The 8743-nt window shown below is 40.6% G+C and overlaps 1 protein-coding gene across 1 annotated transcript in view; it reads right to left on the reverse strand.

Moving 5' to 3' along the window:
- plch1 (phospholipase C, eta 1) overlaps window positions 1-8473 on the reverse strand; it is a 91093-nt gene extending 82620 nt beyond the window's left edge. Inside the window, exon 1 of the mRNA XM_041205216.1 lies at window positions 8458-8473. The gene's annotated coding sequence lies outside the window, so the exon portion shown is untranslated. The remainder of the gene's footprint in view (window positions 1-8457) is intronic.
- Between the last annotated feature and the right edge of the window lie 270 nt (window positions 8474-8743).

Raw genomic sequence — 8743 nt, forward strand, 5'->3', positions numbered from 1 at the left:
ACAACTCCAGAGGCACATCATCAGGCACTGTCTGAGCATGTGCCTGGTCTCCTGCAGTCCTCCGACTGCTGGCGTCATGGCACTCTCTGTCTCTACCAGCTCCTCCAGCGACCATGAAGTGCCCTCACCCTGTGCCCTGGGACACTAGCCGAAGTTCGAATTCCCACCAAGGTGCAGGTATCTGCGCTGGTGCCTGCCTTGCAGAGATGGTGTTGACGCTGGTGAGACGTCAGGGCCCTCAGGTGTGAGAGGGGCCTCTGCAGCTCCTCCTCCTGGCCCTGCTCCGCTGATGCTGAAAGGAAGAACAATTGGATGAGTTAATGTGGAGACAATGTCAATGTGCATCCCTGTCCCCTGGATCATTATGCGCTCAACCTTCCATGAGTCAATAGTCAAGCCACGTCGCAAACTTCAATCACAGAACAACCAGCACGGCCAAGGCTGCTGGGAGAACAATGCTAACCTCACTGCTGGGCAAACATTCCTGCCCATGGCACCCCAGCCTCACCGACACCGGTGGACCTGGGCACATGACGCCTCTCCAAATCTAGGGCCTCCTGCTCAAAGTGGCTGAGAATCGCCACCTGTGCCGGCCTGCCACCAGTCCTCATCTGCTCGGCTGCATTATGAGCATTCTTCTCCTGAAAAGGAGAGAAGAGCATTGATTAGTGCAACTTGTACCTGGACTCTCTTCGTAGACGGTCCACCCCATCCAGAGTGGGACATATCAGGGCTCCAGTGCCTCCTCACCCTGCTGCTGCCGAACACTCACACAAAGATGCTAGGCCTGTCCCTCCACACCACCCCCCCACCCACCCCAGCCCCACTCCCACCCCCTTGGCCACATGCTGCCTACATTTGGCACCACACTGTCTAACCTTACATTGCAAGGAGGCATAAGCACGTGGAGCGCAGAAGACAGCAGATCAATCGGTGCCCCTCCCAGGCATGTCACCACCCTGACTTGGACATGTCCTGGAGTTCCAGCACTGCACCTAGGTGCAGCTCCTCCAGGTTGCCCCCAAAACAGTAATGTGGGTCTCAGCGTACCACATGCTGCGGGTGCAGAACCCATCTCTTCACCACCCTCTCAGGGTGACCTCGGGTAATATCCGCTGGCCCACCCAGCAAAGGGCACATGTAGCCAATGATTCAATGCTGTCACTACGCTCAGACTTGGTTGGGAGGGACGCCTGGTGGAAAAGCCTACCTTCTGGGTTAAGTGACCAATGCCAACATGGTACTCACCCTTCCCAAGTGCAACAGGTCATTGAAGCGCTTGCGACACTGGAGCCAGGAGCGTCACACCACATATTGGGGGCTCACGATCTCCGCCACTTCCTCCCAGGTAGGTTTGGTCATGTGGGGGGGTGACCTCCTCCTCCCGTCCTGGGGTACGAGCACCTCCTGCCATGTTACCACCTCCTCGAGGAGGGCAACAACGCAGTCATCAGAAAAATAAGAGGCATGGTGCCCCCCGCTGTCCTACCCTCCTGCCTAGCCTCAGCAGCAGCGCTCTGGGAAGCCCTTCCACTGGCCATGATTCACAACCTTTGAAAGGCTGCAGGAGTTTTTTTTAAAACAGGCCACCGAGAAGCCATTGGACCCAGTGGTCATTGCAGTCCAGCTGCCGCCCGCCCATTCCTGCTGTCCTCAGGATTTGCGAATCACGCTGGGCAGGCCTTAATTAGCCCGCCCATGTAAAATGGCAGCGTGGACCCAATCGTGGGTGGCGATCGGGTCGTCCGTGCCCACTCCCACGCCATCCGCCCAACAGGCAGAAAATTCTTCCCACATGTAAATTATTCCAACAATAAAACAATTCCCAAGAGCTTTTTCTTTTATAGATGGGAAACGAGAAGGATTGAAGAAAGAGCAGTATGCAATATTGTTAAAGTTTGCATACATTTCATAACTTTTATCAAAAGATGACACAAACTCCCAACATTGACTTAAAGCCTGTCAGTTCAAACATAAATATATTTGTGAAATTACAGTAACTTTGTAATGAAATGGAAAATTTAATATAACCTTTAATATAGTCATAAAAAGTCAGGAGCAAAAATATTATTCCTTAAGAATATTTTTGTATTGATGTATTGAAGAAAAAGACAGGTGTGCAAGGAATTTCAGTTTAATATAAAATTTGTACCGTCCAATTGGCTCATTGATGTCTTGGAGCTTGCAACACCAAATTCTCATCTCGTGACCCCATTGGTCATAACCTATGGCTTGGGAAGCTAAGTATTATAATCTGCAATTGATTCTAGTTCACCAAAAGGTAGCACCAAGTCTTAATACACCTTCGGTCTGTCCGCAAGCATGACCCAGACCTCCCTGTCGCTTGCCATTACAACACTCCACCCTGCTCTCATGCCCACATGTCTGTCCTTGGCCTGCTGCAATGTCCCAGTGAAGCTCAATGCAAACTGGAGGAACAGCACCTCATCTTCCAACTAGGCACTTTACAGCCTTCTGGACTGAATATTGAGTTCAACAACTTTAGATCATGAACTCTCTCCTCCATCCCTCCTTTCCGATACCCCTTTTTCCAATAATTTATTTATATTTTTCTTTTCTCACCTATTTCCATTAATTTTAAATGTATTTCCATCCATTGTTTTATCTCTACCTTTTAGCGTATTTCGATTCCTTACCCCCACCACACCCCCATTAGGGCTATCTGTACCTTGCTTGTCCTGCTTTCTACCCTTAATGTCACCTATTAGCACATTTCTTAGCTAATATCATTTCGTTGTCCTTTTGTCTATGACATCTTTGGCAATCCCTTCTTTGCCTCTACCTATCACTGGCCCTCTATCCAGCTCTACTTGTCCCACCCCCGCTTAAACCAGCTTATATTTCACCTCCCTTCTGTTTTTCCTTACTTCTGGTGAAGAGTCATACGGACTCGAAACGTTAACTGTGTTCCTCTCCGCAGATGCTGTCAGACCTGCTGAGTTTTTCCAGATATTTTTGTTTTGGATTTCCAGCATCCGCAGTTTTTTGCTTTTATCTTAATACTGGTGTTTGCCACATTACATGTGGACGGTATCAAATTCCTATCAGCACCAACAGTAATGAACCAGGGAGTGGAGGACCTAACTTATATTTATAAAGCACCTTTTTTGCATTCTCAGAAAGCCTCAAAACATTTCACAACTAACAAATTAGTTTTAGAGTGCCGTGCTGTGATAAAGCCAAACTGCTGGACCAAAGTTTCTCACAACAAGAGCCAAAAAACACCAATAAAATGAACAACCAGTTATGATGTTGGCTGAGAGGTGGTTATTGGCCAAGGCACTGGGAGAACTCCCCGCTGTTCATGAGTGTAGTGGGATCTTTATGTCCTGCTGAACAGCCAGATGGACCTAGAGATAAAGACTTCACTGAACAGGGTTTCCAACAAAACCTGCACCCCATCAGAAAAATGATTAAATAGCATTTTGATGCCTCATCATCTGATGCTGCGCTGGCTGCCGGTGCTCACTCTTCGCTCTTTTCTCTTTCCTCTAGGTCATTCTCCTGATTTTGCAAGTTACTCTTTGAAACTTTAAGCCCTTCTCTTTTCACTTATATGATTCTCTGTTCCACTCTTAGAGCCGTTCTGCTAGAATTTTCACTTGAAAACGTGCTTTAAAAAGCACAAAAATCACATGACCCCTCTAAACTATTTGACAGTGAATTCAGTCCAGCAAAGAGTTTACTACTTTTCTACTGCTGCTCCAGGCTACAGCCACTCGTTTTTATTTAAAGGCTACACTGATAATTTCCAATCTTTCCCTGTGCAAAGCTCTCATATTACATAGGATTTGCAATAATGAACCACCAAAAGTATATGCAGGTGAGTTGATCCCACAAATTACAATGGGGTCAGCACTGGAGAACAATTGGCAAAAGCCAGCCGATAGGCACAACACTGGCATAAATGGCCCAGATGAATTTTGGAGCCAAAATATTTAGATAACACTTGCTAATTTTTTTTACAGAGTTCTATTTGTCTCGCCCAAATCTTGAAAAAAATTCTAAAAAAATTATTGATACATCAAATGCTAAAAAGCACAGGCACAAAATATTAAAAAATGGAGCTCAGATTTCTAAAAAGAAGTTTGTACCTTCATAGTGTCCTTTAACTATAGAAAGACAAAAAAGTCCAAATAGCTTTATTATTGAGAAAATTTTAAAAACCAAGGCTTTATAGGCACACAAACATTATGTCTAAAGTAAGTTATCCATATACAATGTAATGTGGTTCACATCCTTTTCTTTTCCTGCGAGTTTCTTCCAAAACGTTTTAAAGCAATCACCAAGAAGCTCTTGATAGCCGCAGCGAATATTCAATTTTTTGCATAATTTGAAATAATTGCACAAATTTTCTCCTTGGTATTCCTAAACATATATAATTCCTTTTCTAAACAGATAGTAAAAGCTAATTCATGACTGAGAACTTTCAAAGCCCATCACAGTACACAAATAGATCAATGAAACCAACCTATTTGCTCCAATCTGAATTTCTGTGAGGCAGCACACCACAGCCCATATTTAACATCCCCGATGCCGAAAGGAAAGACATTCTAGCGGACAAGGATTCCAGATATTGCTTAAAACAAATCCACATTCAGCTGTCCACTGCTTCTTCTGCTCGACAAGAACTGGCTCCCTTTATCAAGTCAGATGCTGCACTCTCTCTGAACAGTATGATACACTAATCCACTAGAGAGGCCTAACTTGCTGACATTAATCTAATCATCAAATCTTGTGTTGTAATATACAGGAACATAATACTACAGCACAGAAATATTAAAAGTCTTGCACATTTGTAAACGTGTATCTCCTAATGCATTGCTGTACATCAGGGATGCATCAACATTGGCCTCCAAGCCCATGGAAGCCAGCCCTCAAAACTCTGACAAGTCAGCCATATTTGCATTTATGCATTTTATTTACTGGTTTTCCCGGTTTGAAATTTGTGGCCCTAGATGCTTAGAAAGAACTGTTCACAGTACAGTTACCTCTTGGCCAAAGGAACAAAGAAAGACTTGCATTTATGTAGCATTTCATGATCACTGGACATCCTAAAATGCTTTGCAATGAAATACTTTTTGAAGAATGGTCACTACTATAATGCAGAAAATACGTTATTGGTTCAGAATACCAACACTGGTTAGTAGCAGCAGTTTGAAATACATACAAATTAACAGGAAAATTGATTTAAACTGTTGTGGGCCAGGATTCCATTGTGTGTACCTATCTGACCAGCTGTGAAATCTTATTAAATTGATAAAATCACAAGCTGATACATCACAGTCCTTTCAACCAATTCTGAACACGTCTCAAGTCAGTTCTTGTTAGCAATTTTGAGCATTCTTTGTCAACTGAGCTATCAAAAGAGATATTAAGAGAGATAACTAAAAGCTTGGTCAAAGAGGTACACGGTCTTAACAAGAGGTAGGTCAATTTAGAGAAGGAATTTCAGAGCTTCAAAGGCTGAAGGCATTGCACTCAGTAGCAGGGTGAAATGAATGGGTTTAGAGTGCAGAGTTTTTGAAGGGTTTTAAGGTTGGAGAAAAGTGGTTTGGGGGGATTTAAACATGATTCATACATTATTCAATATTCATTCACAATCTGGAGTCACAGACCAGGTAAGGACATTAGTGAACCAGATGGGTTTTTGACGACAATCAAAAATGGTTTTATGGTCCAGGTTTAATTTCAGGTTTTTATTGAATTCAAATTTCGCCATCTGCCATGGCAGGATTCAAACCTGGGTCCTCAGAGCATTGACCTGGAATATTAGTCCAGTGACATTATCACTATGCCACCACCTGCCTGATATCACAGAGATGAAAGTAGATGGTTCCTGCGATGGAGAAAATGTAGAGTCAGAGGCTCAGCTCAGTGTCAAACAGAAGGCTGAAATTGCATTCTATCTGTAATCAGGAATCCAAATTACTGATGCATCTTAAAACCTTAAACAGAATCCTAAATAATTTTATTCTTGTGACTTATGCACCATATTAAACTGAATTTCAACTGCATCAGCTATCACTACTCTACATAAAACATCAAAACAAAATCCAGAAAGTGTCCTATTATACCACTCCCAATGGTATTTCGATCATTATAAATTGCCTGCTTTAAGCACCAGTTTTTAAATTTAAACTTTCTGAAGTTCAGTCATCTTACAGTTTGTTTACTCTATTACATAAATACAGCAAAAAAAATCAAAACAATAACAAGCCAACTGAGTTTTTTGCAGAAAAGGGCAAAAAATGAAATATTCTCCAGGTTAGCATATTGCATTTCTGCGCAACAAAATTGTAAACATGATTTTACTATCCATAGCGCACAGAGAAAATTGCCATTTATTGTCTAATGTAAAAGCAACTAACAACTGCAGATCAACTTTGGCACTTAATGCCTGCAAGTGCATGGAACAATGAAATTGAGACAAGCTATTCTTTAGCACTGCAGCAGCCATTAGCTTAGGACATGAGCTGTGAGAGAGAAATCCTTTTAATGCTCTCAGCTCTTCCAGTTGAAGCACTGTACCAGTTTTTCTGGATGAAATATTTAAACTTTGGATGGCATCCTAGATACTCGAGATGGCTTAACCATCAGGGAGGACAACATAAAATTCACCTGTTTACAGATCTTGAAGAAAGTTGTGCATAGCATTATCGCTAAAGGAAAGCCAACTGGGAATAATCAACTCATTAATTTTTAAACATCAAGTATTTTGCAATCCATTAATGGATGAAGATGAACAGATTTCACCAATTGGCACTATAACTCATCCAGTGATGATCTAGCTAATCATTCCTAGAGCTGCTGAGCAAATACTTATTTTCAGTTTAGACAGGAAATTCAGAGTCCAAATATGAAAAGAATTGCCAGCCTATATTTCTGTTTCCAAACATTTCAGTGCAAGACATGTGCTTCAATTTGGAAGAGATCAGATTATTAAGGGGTTTCTCATTCACCATCTCATCTCTGCTTTGACAGATACTGCTACAGAACACAATAATAATGACAGCTACATCAAAAGTGTGCACGGAAATTCATTAATTATAATACATGCATACCAACTCCATAATACGCACGACACACAAAAGAAAGCCAGTGTTGCTGTATTCTTTTAAACCGCAGGAGGCTATTTCAATGAATTGGTATACATTTCAATGCCTCCCTCTCAAGATCAATGCAGAATATATTACTGATGAAATTTGACAAATGTGCACTGGGCTGCATCACTATCCACTAACATGTCAAACCAAATTTACTTTATAAATAGTTCACATTAAAGCTGCAAACAAGGTTGTATTTCCCTATATACATATTTATTAACCAGAGCCATATTTCAGCTTCATTTTCTGTAAAAACATTTTTATACCAAGAACATACTGTTAAAAAATATGGCTTGAAGGGATATCTCTATACTGCAAGTCAAAAGCATTTGGATGGTAGCAAACAGCCAAATTTTTCAACTGTCAAGCATGCAAAATGTAAGATTTAACCCTTTTTATTGTTTCCTTTGCAGCTAGTAAATTGACAGCTGTCAAGTAGATTTCTAGTCAATAACACTCAGGAGACAGCCTGCCTACAGAAAACTGTTGTTTGGGAGTTAGAACTAGATTTGTAACAGCAAATGTACTTATTCATATATTTGATCAATGCATAATTGTTACCAATATATTAAGCACCGTTTAACAGAAGGTCCTTGTTTTTCTCCTTTAAAAAAAAGTAGTTTTATTCACTAGGAAAATTAAATGAAATGCTGCATAAGTAAATGAAGTTCTATGAAAATATTTGCAGTTCGACTGCAGTTTTATTTTGTGATAGATCTATGCTTTATGAATTAAACACACTTTAGTACTATATCCCAAAGTGCAGTTAATTTTAACTAAGGTGTATTCTTTTAATGAAACCCATATCATTCCAATTCTCTTAGAAGAAAACTAATGTCAGCTCTTTAAATAGCAACCTGCTCCCCATTCAAAATTAAAAGCCCAATCATTACATTTTACAAAGCGCAAATTAACCACAATTATGTGGATGACAAATATACCTTGCAATATTCACATGACTTGCACTATAAGATAGAGAACACAAAAATGTGAAAATGAAAGCTTTAAAATTATTAGAGACTGAATTTATTTTAGGGACAAAATATATTTTACTGAATTGATGTAAAACAGCTGTCTATAATTTAACATTTTGTGAAAATAGCTCATGAATGTTCATCTTTGAAGGGCTCTGGATACTGAGTACCCCCATAAAGGATGAGTTCTAAGTTAAATTTTATATCAAACCAGTTAAAATATGTGCTTTTGAAATATTTTGATTTTACCATCTTTTAACAAATATACCATTTAGCATCCTTAACTGTAGTTTTTCACAAATGTAAATAGGGCAGCTTACAAAATTACCCCCAGTGCATATAGGAAAAGCACTTACCTCTGTCAGGACGGACATCCTTATAAAAATCTAGGTCTGCCATGAGTGATATATTTCTTACACATCACTGGATTAGTCAATAGATTTCCTTAATAATTTCATTTAGAGTCTTCCCATTCACAACACCCAGTGCTCTAAGTTTCATACTGTATGCCATTCCATATAAAAACCTTAAACTGAAAGATCACAATTTTGCCATTCATAAAAGGATGCCTCCATCCAGAGTGCTGAAATAGTTGATGTAAATTTCACAGAATTGTGCTTGAAGAGAAGTGCTCAATAAGTA

The sequence above is a fragment of the Carcharodon carcharias genome, chromosome 2 (assembly GCF_017639515.1).
Source record: "Carcharodon carcharias isolate sCarCar2 chromosome 2, sCarCar2.pri, whole genome shotgun sequence".
Taxonomy (NCBI): Eukaryota; Metazoa; Chordata; class Chondrichthyes; order Lamniformes; family Lamnidae; genus Carcharodon; species Carcharodon carcharias.